The sequence below is a fragment of the Rhinichthys klamathensis genome, unplaced genomic scaffold (genome assembly GCF_029890125.1).
Source record: "Rhinichthys klamathensis goyatoka isolate OS25496 unplaced genomic scaffold, OSU_Roscu_1.1 h1tg000309l_1, whole genome shotgun sequence".
NCBI classification, from domain to species: domain Eukaryota; kingdom Metazoa; phylum Chordata; class Actinopteri; order Cypriniformes; family Leuciscidae; genus Rhinichthys; species Rhinichthys klamathensis.
This window is the reverse complement of record NW_026606827.1, coordinates 918,250-934,833: the sequence shown is the minus strand read 5'-3', so window position 1 is coordinate 934,833 and position 16,584 is coordinate 918,250.

Sequence of the window (16,584 nt, the reverse complement as noted above, 5' to 3'; positions counted from 1 at the left end):
TGCCAAACACTTAACAAGTGAGCACCGCAGTCACTCTTCTTCGGGCAAGGGTCAGGTTTCAAGCGAAAATAAAATGAGACAGAGGTCAGACAAGATCAGAAAGTGAAGAGGGCACTTTCAGGTGTCTGACAGATTTACTAAATGACTGGAGAATATTATTCGGTAAATAGGTGAATTAATTGAACCTCCATACTGCTAGTCATTGCTAGAATATTCCATACTTGTTGTTTTTTTTTAGATTGTTGGAGGATAATAATTCAGGCTAGCTAATGAAACAAAGTGTTAGCTGCAGTGAAATGGACTCAATGTTTCCCTGTTTGAGAAGTTGTCAACTTTGAGTTTTTATGCGTTGCCTTTCTTGGCAATCAGAGCTCTGCTACTGACATGCTGACTAACAACATATGGTGCTACTTCTGTCAAACTCGCATTTTTAGTTGACATGAGATTTAAAGAAAAGCCACAGTCAAAATTTTGAATCCCTTCAACTAGTGTGCGATATCGTCTACGATGTGTGACGCGTCGTGGAAATTCTTAATACGAATACAACATACTAAATCTGATTTCATCACCACGGACAATTTAAACAACTTCCAGTTGTTGAAATAATAACTAACTAGTATCTAGAGGTAATTCCCTGAATTCCTGAATACTTACAACACATTGCAATACTTCCCTGAAGTAAGGTGACGGCGTCCCGTTAAGAAGCTACTACCTCAATCACACTTGAGCTGTTTCTTTTGTTGTCTTTTGAGCGTAGAATCTATAGTACTTCTATTACTACCTCAATCACACATAGATGTTCTGTTGTTGTCTTTTGAACGTAGTTCTATTTCTCAGTTGCGCAGCATATACCTGACACGACTCCCAAGTTGCTCTTTGTAGAAATGAAGTTTTATTTATGGCCGGGAGATCACTGGCCACAACAACCAAGTGAGTCTCCTGAATAGAAAGATTCATGTACATTTAAATCATACAGTTGAACAAGTCTTCTTCACTGTGATTTGTTCTGGTAATTGGTTTGTTAATAATCTATGTAAAATCATAAAAATCTGTGTGAAAGGTTGAAAATGAAATGAAAATTAATATTTCAGATTTTTTTTGTGTTGTATCCATCTGTGCCTTTTTATGATTCCATTATAAATCAGCATAATTTTTTTTTTGTACTTTTTTTATATATATATATATATTTTTTTTTTTAGATATTTAATAGTAGGCTACTGTAAAAAATTTTTTCGTAAAATAACGGTAAAAAGTCTGGCAGCAAAGTTGCCAACCACTTACCGTCAAATTACAGTAAAAAAACTTAAATTATTTTACAGAAAATTTTTGTTTTTTGAAAACAGATATTTACCGTAAATATTTTCTGTATTTTTACAGTCAAACTGCTGTAGAAAAAAAAAAAAATCTCATAAAAAAAATGTCTGTTGAATGTTAAACGAATGTATAAATCTGTATAAAAACTTACAAATATTGCAGAAATACCTTAAAATTACATAATTAAAACAAAGACTTCTGTTTTAATACAGAATTATTTGGTATATTTTTAGGATAATCCAATCCATCTACAAGAACTCCTTGTCAAAGTAAAGACTTTTCTATGTAAAACACACAGAAAATGTTGTATAATTACCTTCAGATACCCTAATTTAAAGCCTAATACCAGTATATTGATCGATTTAAACTTTTATTTTATGTCATTATTATTCAATCTATTTACAGTAAATTCCTGTTAAATATTGGTTTTATCCTGTACAAAAAAAACAAGATCTTGTGATATTAAGTTTCAGAAACATTTTTAAGTTATTGCTTTATTAAAAACATTATTTGACAGTAATTACAGACACATCTCCAATAAATTTACAAGCTTTTACCATTAATGTACATGCAGGTTTACTTTATATAAACATTATTTGACAGTAATAACAAGCAACTCTCCAATATTTCTACATGTTTACCATTTAAATAAGGGGGTTTACTTTATATAAACATTATTTGACAATTACAGGCAACTCCAATATTTCTACGTATTTGTACCTTTAATGTATGGGGCTTTACCTTCTATATACTTTTAACATCAATGTATGAGGTATACTTTATATAAACATTGCTTTATACTAATTAAAATCAACTTTCCAATATATCAACATGACATTTACTCAATGTATGGGTTAACTTTATATACACATTAATAGACAGTAATTACAAGCATTTCTCCAATATATGTAAAAATACACATGTTTATTTTATGTAAACAATAGTTGATAGCAATTACAAGCAACTGTCCAATATATGTACATACTTTTTCCATTACGGCATGGGGTTTACTTTAAAATGCACATAGGCTAAAATGCACATAAAATACGGTCAAGTCCTTCAGTCAAAAAGTTCTTTGTTCAGTTCAGAAGCTAAGTTCTTTCCAGTAACAAACAAAGTTAATATATAATCAGTATTAATATACAGATGTGAATGTGCATGCTAAAAAAGTTCATTTGGCAGATTGATATTCACCCACGTCCTTTCAAAATTCCAACGATGGCTATGATCCTCTGTAGTAGAGGTCTGCACGGGCTTTAAACTGAAGCCCGAACCCAGCCCGTACCCGCGATCATTTAACCCGACCCGACCCGACAATTACATTTACATATTAAGCCCGAACCCGACCCGAACCCGAGGTCCATTCTGTTTCTCACAGCAAATACCATTTTTTCACGTCTGCTGTCTGTCTGTATTGTGACTGAAATAGCGCGCGAGAGCGGTACATGCGCTCATGCGCAAATCATATGATAAAATAAAACAAAAATTATCATTATCATTATATTTGAGAGAGAGAGCCTGTGTGTCTGTGTGTATGCACATATTGCACATCTGCGCACGTATGTACTTTCTCTCTCTCGCGTGCCGGTCACCACAACACAGCAAGCAGGCAAAGCACACGGCACGCAAACTATATATAGCCTATTTAGTTTTTCTTAGTTAAACCCGAACCCGACCTGAACCCGAGGCTGTTCATTAAACATTAACCCGAACCCGACCCGAAACCCGCACCTTTTTCGGGACCCGTCGGGCTCGGGTCGGGTAGCAGACCTCTACTCTGTAGTGGCTCTCACCAGGCATTGTCCTGAAAAATAGATAAGATGTATCATGCTTGTAAAAATCACCAGAGCAGAGCCATTAGGTTGCCCCTTAACAATAATTGCAGTTTGGAGCTTGAATGAAAATTGAACTGTATGCGTTGAGACGTTCGTCTGTTATAGGACAACTTAGTTTGAATAAACGAGCAGACACTGATTAGCTACTTGCTCTACGTTTATTTAAAATGAACAGCAAGACGACTAGAAGTGAATGTGCTTTCCATTAAATGAATCACACACAGTAAACAAATCCTTAAAAAAAAAAAAAAACTTTGTGTGATTAATTTAAAACAAAACACGTTCTTGCACAGTAAACAAACCCTTAAAGGAGAACTCCGGCGCAAAATGAACCTTTGGTCTAATAACACATTGGTACCTAGTCAACCGTTCTCTGAGATTTGTTTTCATGATAATCGAATGTAAAGAGTTTTATCTCTAAAAACTGTTTAGCGTATAACGCTAGTAATGGGGGCATTTAGTAAGTAAAAAGAAATCGCTAGTTAATACCACTAACAAGACTCAAAATAGCCCCACACGAACACAGTAACATAATGAGGGTCCCTACATGCAAAACGAAGCATTGAGAACTTTGTAAGTGTACAGACCGTTTAATAAGAAGATAAAGATAAAGACAGTCCTTTTCGAGTATACAGACAGGAGCCATCTTTGGAAAACAGTCTCGACTAGTCAAACCACGAACGCCATTCATACAGTTCAGAAGTTCACTGAACTTCATACAGTTCAGCTCACTTAGCACGTCGTTCGTGGTTTGACTAGTCGAGACTGTTTTCCAAAGATGGCTCCTGTCTGTATACACGAAGTGGACTGTCTTCATAAAATATCTTCTTATTAAATGGTCTGTACACTTACAAAGTTCTCAATGCTTCGTTTTGCATGTAGGGACCCTCATTATGTTACTGTGTTAGTGTGGGGCTATTTTGAGCCTTGTTAGTGGTATTAACTAGCGATTTCTTTTTACTTATTAAATGCCCCCATTACTAGCGTTATACGCTAAACAGTTTTTAGAGATAAAACTCTTTACATTCGATTATCATGAAAACAAATCTCAGAGAACGGTTGACTAGGTACCAATGTTTTATTTGACCAAAGGTTCATTTTGCGCCGGAGTTCTCCTTTAACAAAAAAAAACCTTTGCAATGAAGTCGTTCATCCTCGGATGCGGCGCCGTGCGCTAGGGTTGGGCGAGGTCTACCAATTTGGCATCAGACGATGTCTACAGTGAAACATCGCGATGGACGATGATATCGGGAGCGGGAGGGGGGGGTATTTTCGTACTATTCTCATTTTCCACTAGATATTTGCCTCTATATCTCATCAGCAATTTCGATGTCAGCTGAGCACTAAGGAGCGAATGTACAGTGACGTGACATCACTGCCAGATTCAAACTGCGTGCTTTCGCGCTATGGCTGGCGCTGAGCCAAAGACGGACGCGCTCAGCGCTTTTCATAGGCTATATCATAACTGTTCAGTGTTAACCACATAACGTTTATTTTAGGTTTCAGACATTTAAATACATATAATCTATAGCAAAATAATACATTCATAGTTTGTAAAATACACAATGGTGTCTATGGAAGCAGCAATAACAACCCATTCAAATATATTTGACGACGGTTTTTATTCAAGTGTAGCATTAAATAACTATAATGTCAACTCAAGTTTTCTCCCAGTTCACCGGCCACTTACTTTCATGTTTTTCGGGAGAAACTGACAGAAATCTCTGAACTGCGGCCCAAACACGGCGCCCATCTCACGTTACAGATCAAGATAATTTATAAAGTTTTTTTAAACGACAAAAACTCACTTACACATATTTGAGAATCGGAATAGAAGATAGTTCATGACATGGTAAGCAAGTTTGTTAATATTTAGAAATAAAAGCGTTAAATCTGTCATACAGCGCTATTTTGGCTGTGGTGAATCACGTGCCAAGCAGGACGCGTCACCATGGAAATGGGACACACGATGTTTAGCCGATGCCGACACACGATGTTTAGCCGATGCCGTCTAAACATCGTGATGTCTGTCAGCCATCACGATGGACGATGATATCGTCCATCGGCACAACCCTACCGTGCGCACTGTTACAAAAAACCCTGTGCACACAGCCAAGCGAAATGGGGTCTTCCGCACCCAACGCGTCATTTTTGCAAGGTGCGCGCGGACCATAGACAGTAAAAGAAACGGACGCGTTGAGTATAAACAAGGCTTTACTCCGTGTCAGCGCGCGCTCTGATCGGTAAAGGTGCACAGACCTCTCCCGAATCATCTGCAGCCCTCAGCCTCCGAAGCGCCACTAACTCTCCACCTCTGTTTCCCTCGTAAGCTGATAATAGTATAACATTCTCTATGATAAAAAATGTTTGTAAAAAATATTTGAATAACGGTTTTGGCGGTTATAGAGATGACGGTGTTCAACTATAACCGTCGGTCTCACGGTTATATAATAACCTTCACACCCCTACTGTTACGTGTTTGCAAGAGGCAACAGTAACTTGTAAGATGTAACGTTAAGTTAACAGCTAACGTTATTAAATTAATGTTAGTCAACCAAAGGTATTTAACGTTAATGTTATTATGGCTGATGCATGTTTCACATTCAGGGCTAACGTTAATAACGGTTTAACTTTATTAGGACCAGCATAATGTTACATTTGCTAAAGCTAGACAGACTTTTATAAGGTTAATACATAATGTAACAAACGGCGAGTTTTAACATTAGCCCTGCTGACTTGACAATGTTAACTTGCATATTAAAATTGTAAAATGTATAAAAGCTGCCGCACTTAACAAGCACATTTGACATTGTGAGGAAACATAAATATATATATATATATATATATATATATATATTATGTATATGAAATTTATTTCAATTGTAAAAATGTTATCTTTGAGTAATGTCATCTTTGAGACTGTTAGTTGTTACATGATTAAAAATGTAAACATACACATAAAGCATGGCAATCAGTCAGAAATGTGTATCATAAAAAGGGAAGCACACACACAAAAAATGCCAGTTGGTACTGCTACACCAAAATCAAATAACCCTAACCCCATCAAATAATTTTACCTGCATCTGAGGGTCTTTCCCTTAAAGGGATAGTTCGGCCAAAAATGATATTTAAACCATGCATTACTCACTCTCAAGCCGTTCGAGATGCATATGTCAATCTTGTTTCAGACGAACACATTTTCAGTTATTTTAGAAAATGTCTTAGACCCTTCAGTGGATATAATGTGAAGCAATGGGGTCCACCTCCTTCAAGTCCCAAAATGTGCATATATCCTTCACAAAAGTAATCCATCCGGCTCCAGGGGGATAAACGAAGGCCTTATGAGGGTAATCCGTGCGGTTTTGTCGTAAAAATATACATATTTAAAACTTTATAAATGAAAATATCTGACTTCCGGCAACGATCGACGCGCGTCCACGGGTGATGGAAGTCGGCATACGAGGTAGGACGTAGCGTCGTGACGTAGAACGAACGCGCCCGCGCAGCCAGAGAGCTATGCAGAGAGCAGAGCAAAACATCACCCGTGAACGCGCGTCGATCGTTGCCGGAAGTCAGATATTTTCATTTATAAAGTTTTAAATATGTATATTTTTACGACAAAACCGCACGGATTACCCTCATAAGGCATACGTTTATCCCCCTGGAGCCGGATGGATTACTTCTGTGACGGATATATGCACATTTTGGGACTTAAAGGAGGTGGACCCCATTGCTTCACATTATATCCACTGAAGGGTCTAAGACATTTTCTAAAATAACTGAAAATGTGTTCGTCTGAAACAAGATTGACATATGCATCTCGAACGGCTTGAGGGTGAGTAATGCATGGTTTAAATATCATTTTTGGCCGAACTATCCCTTTAATGTTTCCAGTGATTAAAGAAAGGACTGATGAAGGTGACACGAATCTCCCTTTTCAGTGCGCCACTTCAGCAGAAGAAAGACAAAAGGACAGAAAGTTACTCAGACTTTCCATCAGTAACAGTATGAAAACCACACTTAATACTATCCCAGTGTAGGTTTTCGAACAGTACGTGGGTAAAATTGACTTACTGTAACGTTAGTTGGTGAATGGGTCTTTCTGTTGGGTGTTCTCCCCCGATAAACATCTTATTACAATGCTTGATCTAAAAAATAAAGTAAACAAATATCTTTTCAATATGTTATCAGTGTTTGAAGAGGTTATGTAAACATACTTCTAACGAATAAATGACGGTTTTATCACTTTACTCATTCCCACGCTTTTTTACCTCTCATGTTAACTTACCAACAACAAAACACAGCAATGTTAGATGGTACTAACACATTGAAATACGTGCTAATATCGCTACGTTAATAGTGAAGCAGTACAAAAACACACACAGAGATAACTTATTCATCTTATGAGGTTGCAGTAAGCCTATGACAGTTAAATTACCCGTGTCCCTAAACGTTAGACTGTTAAGGACTGAAAAATGTTTTCTTACCTGATATCGCCAACCACGTACGACCCCTTCGTCTGTTCATATTCCAGCTTTTGTTCTTCATTGACATAGCAATTAAAATTCGCTCAGAATTTAAGAATTCAACAGGCAGATATAAAATAATCCAGGTCTGACTGAGTAATCAACAACGCAAACAGCAGCTGCTCACACCAACCGAGAGTAACGGACGTATTTTCAAAATTAAAATAGGCGCGCAGAGCCGCGCAGATTCTCATTGGACAGTTTCCTGGAAGACAGACAGATTAACCAATCATGCTCAAAGTAAAACGGAGAAACAACCAATAACAATAGCAATAGTTTGCGCCGAGTTGCAGTCTGTATTATTATTTAATTAATTGGTCAAGTGACATGACACTGTACAGTGTATGAATATGTAATAATGCAATGTAAACTGTTAGGCAAGCAGACAAAATTGGCAAGCATACAAAATTGTAAATTCACACAAAATCACATAAAGCAAAAGGTTTCTGCTGCACTGCTCTGTTGAGGGTGAAACTATTATTGTTAATGATAATACTTATATTTTAACATATACATTGAAGAACTGTTATGAAAATCAGAAAAATCATTAAATGCTAATGAATTATAATAATATTTTAAAAGGCAGATATTTATGTATGTTGTTGAAAACATTACGTTGTTTCAACGTACAGATCTTGTAAAAAATTAAACGTTGATTTAGAAGTGTTTTTGTTAACCTTTTTCAACCATTTAGCATTAAACGTTGTTTCAACGACTGGCATTATTTCATTCATATTTCAACGTTGAAGGTCGGTCATGTGCCGGCTGGGTATATTAATCTACCTTTAGTGAAAGCTGAATGCCGATATCGTGGAAATGTTCCATACTTTATCCAGGCTCTCTACTGCTTCGCGCGAAGTTATGACGTATCCCCCTCCCAAAGTCAAACAATATCATTGGTCGAGATTGCCTCTGGCTGGCGTATGATTCGTCCAATGATTGTACAACATTCAATTATTTGAATCTGCGCGCACTTTCTTGATATCTAAAGCACAGAGACTAGAAAAACAATTAAGATGTTTGTTTACACGTTGTGTAATGTTTCAACCATTTTAATGTCTTCAATTCCTTCACCCGCAGTTTACCAAAGCTCAAGTTTATGCAACAAGAGCCTTGGTTGAACTCGAGCCCCAGAATAAATTCCTTGTCTTTCACACATTGCTCACCTATTGTAAATTAAAAATATATAGCACCCCATTGCAAAGCTTTATTCATAGTGTGGCGGTTTGTTCCCATCAACCGAGAAAATTGTGGAGTGGCCTAATGATTTCACTGCACTGAGGGCCTTGAATTTTGTTGAATATAGATTGACTTTGTGTCTTAATGCTTCAACGTTTTTAAAGTGGATTTACAGCCTTTACTTTTAAATTGAATCACATATTTTCTTCTCAAATAAGCATATGAGATACGTGTCAATATAGTATATGCTCAGAAAATCACTGTCAGGGCAGCATTTCAAACAGACAAAAAGGACAATGTCACCCTTAAAAGCCAAGCCAAAAGAGGACATATCAGCACACAAGATTCAAGAGTCCTTTCACACCAACACGCAGACAGGCATTAGAAGGTTAGTGTCCAGCATTCTTGAGCCTGGTTGTCTTGCGGAAAAACTGTCCCAAAGCATGATGATCCGAGACTTGAGGGTGCAGCAGACAGCAGCAGCTACAGTGCACGGGGTGGGGTCTGAAAATGTTGCCACTCAATTTTTTCTCTGCCACTTATGAAATTGTTACAGAACACTTCAGAATTGTAAACACTGAGTCAGTGGTACCTGACAGTAGAAACACTGGATATAGGATGCATAAACAATCACTGACTATTCTTGATTTAATTTTATATCAAACTTAAGCTCAATTATTTCATGTACAATAACTGTATATTTAGTTACACTGTGCAACAATATCTCCTACTGTATTCATCCATCTTTCGAGGCAATATTTTTAGATCTGTGTCTGTAGTATAACACACAGTAATTATTATGTTAAATTTTTATTTACAGCATATCTGCATGAAAGGTATAGCCTACATAGCTTTTTTTTTATTTTTATTTTTTATTTTTTTTTTATGTATATATTTTTTATCTATCACTCTTGTATCTGCACTTGTTAAATCTTAAGCTGATGTGGCCAGCAAAGTTTATCTTTGCTTCTGAAAAATATCTGCATTGGTGGCAGGGGACTTGGAAGTTTTACATTTACTCTGTATTTGATAGGTGTGAGGTGCTAACCTAACCCTAACCCTATACATTAATGGTAAAGTAATGTAGATATATTGGATAGTTGCTTTTATTTACTATAAAACAATGTTTATATAAAGTGAACTCCTTGAATTAAAAGTATGTAGATATATTGGATAGTTGCGTTTAATTACTATAAAAGTAAGTTTATTCAAAGTAAACCTATACATTAATGTGAAAAGTACGTGTTTTACATCTAAAAATCTGTACTTTGACGGGGAGTTCTTGTGGATGTAATTGATAATGTTATGAATTTACCAAAGAATACTGTGTAAAAACAGAAGACTTCTTTAATTGTATAATTGTAAGGTATTCCTGCAATAATTTCCAGTTTATATGCAGATTTATTCATTTGTTTAATGTTCTACAGACATTTTTTTAATGAGATTTTCTTTTCATTCTACAGCAGTGGAACTGTAAAAATACAGAAAATGTTTACAGTAAATATCTGTATTTAAAAAAACAGAATTATTCCGTAGAATAACTTAAGGTTTTTTACTGTAATTTGACGGTAAGTGTTTGGCAACTTTGCTGTCGGACTTTTTACCGTTTTTTTACGATTGTTTTTTTACATGTATTTACCTTAAATTTAAGGTTTCACAGTAAAAAAACACATAGTTGTCTTAATTTTAAATAAGCAATTTTTTTGGTCTTTTTACATAGAATTTAATGTAATTTAACATTCAAGCCAATTAAACAAAAGAATAATCCTGTAAAAAAACTATAATTTCTCTTTATATGAATTTACAGATTATTACTTTTATTTTATGGTTAATGTTTTTAATAAAAGTTTTTTTCTGTTTTTTAATGACATTTACACGTAATGTTAAAAAAACAGAAAATATCTGTAAAATAATACAGTATATTTCTGTGAAAAAACTTTTTTTTTTTACAGTGTTTTTGCTTTAAAGGCAGCAGTACTCAAACTTCATATTTTGTGTGAAACCTGATGGTCATCTCCAGAAAAGACTGTCTTGTGTTTCAATAAAAGCAAAAACATCTGACTGTCTGTAAAAAAGGAGGTCTCGCCACCTCTCTCTGGACTCCCCAAACGATAGATTAAGTTTACGAGGATGTCAAATGTGCCTGTGATGGTGTGCAGTTTCCCCTTAGTTATACAGTGAGTGGTGGTGAGTTGTGCATTTGGGAGGGCATTGTTATTCTCATCTCAGTGGTGTTTACACCCTGGTGTGATAATTTCATGCATGATCAGTGATCACAAACACACACACACACACACACACACACACACACACACGCTCTGGTGCTTGGCCATTCCTTTCCACAAGCAGCTTCGGTGTGTACTGCCACATCTGCTATAGGAACAAATAGATGAATAGTGTGAAAAAACAACATACTTTATTTTTCACATTACATTTTCGTTATTTTTTTTCTCTCTGATATTATAACAAACGTGTTTGGTAGATCTGCACCATGAAGAACGAGTTAAGTCCATTAAATAAATGGAGATCAGCTGGTCATATAAAGAAAATGTTGATTCACATGATATTCTTTCACCTTTTGCCCCATTACCTTTAAATCAATGGATTGTTTCATTGCTGATGGAAAATTCCCAGATATTAAATTAACCCTTGATATAAAGGCTTAACCCAATGAAAGCAACTAAGGAAAGCACATAAACCTGTCAATATTTGAACTTTATGACTCTTATAAATCTCTTGTACATTTTGCCAACTGCCTCCCCAGCCTTGTTTTTCATGAGTTGCTCATTTCAGAGGGGAAATGGCCTTCACAGTGGTATCATCTTGCCCCATCATGCCAAGTCCTTTTTTATAGGTCATTGGTTTTGTAATAATATAAATATAGGTTGTAAATCTTGTGAGATTATAACAGTTGTTTATCTGCAGCCATCTCTGAATTTATTACCTGCAGGCCCTGGAGCCAAATGAAAGCTGAAAAAACACAAAGAGGGAGGCAACGGAGGGTAAAAACCACTCTAATTATCTTCCTTTCAAAGGCATCAGTTATGGCAACTAAGCTTTAGCTTTCGCTTGCACCTCTTTGTCCTTGGTGAATAACAGCAAGACAGTTAGTTATATTTCTTAATACAGCATGTGAATTAAGGAGTTCAGTAACAGCTTCTCAGAGACAGTGTAATGCTTCTTTTGAAAAGTTGAATAGTTTAGGAGTTGACATAAAAGTGATATATGTCTTGGATTTTATATGAATTATTGGTTTACAGCTATACACTGCCTAGCCAAAATAAAAAGTCACAATTTGGATTTGCAAATGCTTAAGAGTCTATGATTGGATCATTATTGCAGTGATTATTATGTTTCTAGCATGTTATATATTCGGGAACAGTTCTTTTAACCCTAATTGATGAAGTGTGTAGATTTTCATTTAAAAAAAATTGCCATGTTTCAGGATAACAATGTCAAGATTCATCAGGATCAAATTGTGAAAGAATGGTTGGGAGGGAAATGCATTGAAAGTCTTAGGGATGTGCTGGAGTAGACTTTACAGAGCTTGACTCTTGCATTGTCAATACAAGATATTGACCAAAAATGTATGCACCTCTTGATGGAAATAACATTACAACATTTATTTCCATCAAGAGGATAAAAAAAAATATCTGCAATAATGATCCCATTATAGATTCATAAGCATTTCCCTATTTAAATCTGAACCTTTTTTTTTTTTGGCCGGGCAGTGTATGTGGAATGAAAAAAACGTTTGTGTGATTAAAATAACCTACCGTAAATAAAAATGTATATTTCAACAAATACAAAAAAAAAAAAAATTTGAACCACTTAATTTTATTATAATTCACTTTTTTATTAATTTGTATATATGTAGGTTATATATTAAATACAAATTATTATTTATGTAGGCTACATTTATATTTTATATATAAATAATTCAAATAAAGAGTTGTAGATTGCTTGAAATAAACAGGGTTTTTTTATTCGTTTATGAACATATTAAAGTATAATGTTGACTGGGAAATATATATGTGTGTATATATATATATATATATATATATATATATATATATATACACATGCATACATGTTGCCTATATATACACACAGTATATATATATATATATATATACACTACCGTTCAAAAGTTTGGGGTCAGTGAGAATTTTATTTTTATTTTTTTGGAGGAAAGAAATCAATACTTTTATTTATCAAGGACAGTAAAGACATTTATAATGTTACAAAAGATTCTATTTCAAACAAATGCTGTTCTTTTGAACTTCCTATTCATCAAAGAATCCTAAAAAAAAAAAAAACTGTACAACTGACAGACCAACAACTGTTTCAACATTGATAATAATAATAAATGTTTCTTGAGCATCAAATCCTCATATTATACTGATTTGTGAAGGATCATTTGACACTGAAGACACTGACACTGGTGATGCTGAAAATTCAGCTTTGATCACAGGAATAAATTACACTTTACTATATATTCACACAGAAAACGGCTGATTTACACTGGAATAATATTTAATACTATAACTGATTGTACTATAAAAAATGTACAAGTTGTTGTGGTGCTGGTGAATGTTAGGTACAGTGCCACACGCTGCATGTCTCAGTTTTGGGAACACTGGTATAAGTGTCTTTTAAAAACGAGTCATTTGTAAATTTGTATTGTGTATTTGTATTTGTATTATTGTATTTTTATCTTATCTTATTTTGTATGGTTAGACCATGAGTCTGAATAAAAGGATACTATAATACTATAACTAACATGGTTATCAGAAGAGAATTCTTTTAAAAGTATTTAAATTGGACCGACCCCAAACTTTTGAACGGTAGTGTATATATATATAAAATTTTGTAGTTTAGTCCAGTTTAAAACAAATTTGTATGCATAAAATGTCAGCCAGTCAACATCAACGTATGAATTTTGTTAGTTTTGTTCTCCTTTTCCATGTGTCAGCATGCTTGTTCTACAGATCACCCCTGTAAACAGTGATTTCCAAAGGTCTGATGTGTGATCATGCTATGTGAATACAAATGTGTGCAGTATTACGGTGATAACGAGAGGCCGGCTCCTGGGGGCACTTTGGTCACTCCAAACCTGCCAGTACTTTTGCTTTTCATTTGGTCCCCATTTCATCTGTAGGCCAGAAAGCTTTGTTCCCTAAAGCACAAGTGTCAGCAGACTGAACTTGGAGAAAATCAATTCTATTTCCTTTTAGCCCTGTCTTGACACCGAGCTCTTTATTTAGAAAGTGAATTTCTGTAAAGCACCAGTGTAATAATAGGAATTGGTGTTGACATTAAATGCAGATAACAGAAAGTCACATCTTATGAGAAATATAGGAACAAGCGGCTCAGACTGATCCTCAGGGTGGACAACCAGAGATATATTTTATCCACATCCTTTTTCACCTGAGTCAGTTAGGTGGCAGCTGTGTTGGGGAGTTATAGGGTTATAGTGATGTAAATCAATACACAGAGTCAAACTTAATGACTAGTCTCCTTCATAGTGATGAATAGTGTGTCTACATGGAAATCGATGTGGACGAACAAGTGCACTCAAGATAAAAGATATGCACACACACACATGCATGCATGCACACCCTAACCACCGTGGGCTTTATTTGTTGTCTTTTCCTGGTGATAATGATTCATTACACTGGACACTGTTTGTTTGGCTCTGAGCCTTTTTTTTTGTTTCTGACCAATCAACAGCCAATATAAATAGTCACGGGTCATATGTGATGTCCTACATCGCCATAAAACTGACCAGTAGAGTTATGTTTTGGCTGTGCTTTAATGGCCTTTTAACAAAAGTGAAAATGAATTACACGTCGTTGTACATTTTTTAAAAGTTATTTCATAAGAAAAGGAAAGCAAAAATACAAAACTTGGTGAGTGGTTAACAGTCGGAACATTTATATTATATATATATATATATATATATATATAATTATATTTACATTCCATATATAACCCGATTTACATTCCCAGAATTCTCATGGGTGTGTAAGTTTTTTAGTTAAAATTTATGGCCAATTTTTTTTTGCCAACTTTTGAACTTTAAGGCATCAAGTGGTTGTATATTTTACTGCATTATGATAGTTAACAGTAGTATTTAAAGTTTAACACCATGTCCTAACCTAGACATGATGCCATAAGATTCCAGCAACAAGCAATTAGTCTGCCCACACGAGAAGAGCCAATGAGAAGAGCGTGTGGGCGGAGTCTCTCTGCAAAAGCACTGAACTCGCAAACAAATGGATAAATACATAATCAAATTCATAAGTATTTTACCATTTTAACAGCATTTTAAGCAGATTTTTTGTAGTTGAATAACTTAGCATATTAATATTATGTAACTATTTATATAGATATACACATGAACATTAAAACATTCAGTCAAATTAATTAATTAGCAATGTCTGAAGCATTTTTTATAGCAACCGTGCTAACGTTTTATTGTAAATACAATATTTTTGTGACATGCTATGGTTGAACAATGTAGAACAATGTGCCTACACAGTCTCGTTGACTATTCTTTTTTTACATTTTCTATTCAGAAGGTCCAGAGGTTAGCAAACGTATTCATAATCTGTGTTTTTCTCTATCATTCTGCCATAGAGACATAACTTAGCCTTTTTTTCAGGGAGTCATGACAATAGGAAGGCAAATATTCAAATCAGTATTGTGTTTCCCTGAGGTTCCAATCAGACTCTGAGAGACACTGGGGCGGGGAGGACAGATCCAGATGATGCTGATGATAATAACTGCATGATTTTTGACAAAAGGTTTCCCAGGAAAATGATTTGATTTTCATGCTGTATTTCTGCCTGGTACACAAAAAAAGCCCATAATAAATCCTCCCCTCTGGTGAATTATAATTAGTAAGCAATAATTTTGAGGGTTTTGTCTTTTGGGTAATCAAAATCAAACAGCTACTTGGAATAATAAGTGCAAATCTGAGCTAAAAAGGCAATTTTGTTTGTAACAATCAACTCTATTGTCCTCATGCCCTCAAGTTGACTGAAGGGTGCATTTACTAATTTCCTCTAGAACAACAACAAAGAAATGGATGCATGTCTGAAAGAGCATCAGACAATCACGAGCAGCATGGCAAAAGCTAAAAGCAGCAGGGGAATGTTTTAAGCGACAACATCTACCAGCTGGAGAAGGTGTGTAAGCCATTCGCCAACCTTTTCTCCACAGGTCACCGCCATGTCAGACGCCACCGACATAGTGTTCATGGCAACCGCAGCCTAGAAGAACAATAGGAGTGCCACAGAGCACAGTGGATTGCTTTCCAAAAATAGAAAAAACTGCCATAGCCGATAATTGGGTGTTCAGTGTCATCCTTTTCAAACCTTAGATCTCTCATCTTTCAACAAGAGTATTGACACATAGCCAAATACACCATAAAGACAGAATGAGGGCTGGTGAGCCCTTTGGGTGTCATTACAGAAGATCAAACTGGACGAAGAGACAGGAAAATTAAATGAAGCAGTCCAAACTGATCCATCAGGTTTCAGAAGGTGAAACGTGTTTACTGTGTCCAGCACGTCAAATAATTGAGCTGCCACACTTCATCAAGAGCCTCTTTCATCACCAGCCTGTTATTGCTAGCTACTAATGATACATTGTATTTGTCTCATTCACAGTCTCCTGGTACCAGGGTGGATAAAGTTAGAAGAGGACTGTGAGATTATTATGAG